Source organism: Neomonachus schauinslandi, chromosome 5 (genome assembly GCF_002201575.2).
Source record: "Neomonachus schauinslandi chromosome 5, ASM220157v2, whole genome shotgun sequence".
In the NCBI taxonomy this organism is placed as follows: Eukaryota; Metazoa; Chordata; class Mammalia; order Carnivora; family Phocidae; genus Neomonachus; species Neomonachus schauinslandi.
This window is the reverse complement of record NC_058407.1, coordinates 160,868,423-160,870,671: the sequence shown is the minus strand read 5'-3', so window position 1 is coordinate 160,870,671 and position 2,249 is coordinate 160,868,423. Positions and strand designations below refer to the sequence as shown.

At 48.2% G+C, this 2,249-nt stretch overlaps 1 pseudogene; it reads left to right on the top strand.

Annotated features, from left to right (window-relative positions):
• Nucleotides 1–930: 930 nt before the first annotated feature.
• LOC110589932 lies at nt 931–1,558 on the top strand (annotated as a pseudogene).
• Nucleotides 1,559–2,249: the final 691 nt, after the last annotated feature.

Here is a 2,249-nt window from a genome sequence, read left to right as displayed (position 1 = left end):
AATTAATAGGGGACATTTGTGATCAATTCAGATCAAGATATCCACTGATCTATTTGACAAAATTGGTAAATGGGGATCTTATATAAGGGATGCAATCATAATTTTGGGCCTAATAATTGTTTTATGTTCATCCTTTTGCATGTGCTGATGCAAGTACTGTTTGCTGCCCATCATGACCCACCTGGAGCCATACACAAACCCCTGGACCAACCCCTGGATAAATTCTAACTGCCATACAGCCCACCACCCCATTTCAGCAGGAAGCAGCCAGAGCAGTCATCGTCCCATGGCAGTTAGGGTTACTATTCCAGGGGGAGGAATGAGTAAGGGACAGGCAGGGCTGGGTAGGGAGAGACACAATAGGGGGCTATGTGATCAGGCTCACAGAAATCCCAAAAACGTGGAGGTGTGGGGAAACCAGAGATCAGGGGACAAATCAGACAACCCTACCCTAGGACCACCTTGCCCTAGGCATGGGGGTGGGGTGGGGTGGGTGTCTTTTTTTATGATAATCACCTGTGACCAGCAAAGAATAACCAGACCCTAGGGAGAGGTGGGCCATTGAAGGTGTTATCACTAGTCCTTGCTCAATGGTGATATCAGTAGAGATGTTAAAAGGGTTTAAGTTCCCTGGTTAGCTTTCTATAAAAGACCAACCCTAAAGGCCCTCATTGGCAACCCTGTTGGGACCCCTGTCTTGAGAGATTTTTCTGTATCTTCACTAACTTCTATCCCTTTACTCACTCTCTGTTGTCCGCGAGATTCATTTTTCAACTCTGTTAGACAAGAACCTAGCTCTCCCGCATCACCAGCCCTGGATAATGCCCTAAGATAGTGTTTATTAGTAAAATGACAACAGTTCCAGTTTCCAGACTGAATTGGCAGTGAGTGGAGCCTGAGGTTCCTGAGGCCTGCGGGGCCTTGCTGGAGATGGACAGCTGGATTCCTTATGATGACTATCCCGTGGTCTTCCTGACTGCCTATGAGAATCCCCCAGCATGGATTCCACCTCATGAGAGGGTATATCACCCAGAGTACAACAATGAGTTGACCCAGTTTCTGCCCCGGAATTGTCACACTGAAGAAACCCCCTGGAGCTCAGTAGGGATTTTTTTTTTTAAAGATTTTTATTTATTTGAGAGAGAAAGAGAGAGAAACAGCATGAGAGGGGAGAGGGTCAGAGGGAGAAGAAGGCTCCCCATCAAGCCAGGAGCCTGATGAAGGGCTGGATGCCAGGACTCCGGGATCATGACCTGAGCCGAAGGCAGTCGCTTAACCAACTGAGCCACCAGGCGCCCTCAGCTGGGATTTAATATCCGAGGAGGAAAGGCCTCCCAGCTAGGCATCTTTATCTCCAACGTGATTCCCGACTTGGATGCACATCAGGCAGGACTTCAGGAAGGGGACAAAGTCCTAGCTGTGAATGATGTGGATTTGCAAGATATTGAGCACAGCAAGGCTGTTGAGATCCTGAAGACAGCCCGTGAAATCAGCATGTGTGTCCGCTTCTTTCCCTACAATTATCATCATCAAAAAGAGAGGACTGTACACTAGAGAGTTGCAGCCCGTAGTCCTCCAAAGGGAATCTTCTAGGACAAGCTGGTTAGGCCTCAGGGAAGCCTCTTGGGAACCTCAACTCTTGGCCCCACCCTGGCAGAGCAGCATGGGGAAGATGGGGACACAGTGAGGCCCTGCCACTGAGCCAGCTAGCCAACTGCATTACCCAAACTGTACTGTACTCCTTGTTCCCTCGTTCTGTAGGCGAGCTTCATTCCCTGAAATGGGAAGGATGGAGATACCTAGGTATAGCCTGTGGAGAGCCCGGCTAGAAAAGGCAACTGACATTTATTGAATATCACATGCTAAACAACCACACACGTGTCATATCATGTTCATCAGAGTCTAGAAATCAATAGCAAAAAGGATCCTGGGGGCCTTCCATCTCGTCCCTTCATTGTACTACCAGTCTTAATCACTCCAGAGACTCCCTGGGACTGTTCCCCCACCCCCATTCTCTCTCCCCCAAAATGGTAAAAAGCAATGCTGGGGTTGGGGGGAAGCAACACGACAACATCAGGAAGCAGAGATAATAGGGTATAGTAGAAATTGTTTATGAGACTTGGACTGGAGAAACTTTGTATGAGTTCAGGAGATCCCCAAGATTACCCTCAGGTTCAGTAAATCGTAGAAAGACTCACTCTTGTCAGGCAGGACATTCCAATAGCTTACAAGATTACCTCCCAGGAGCC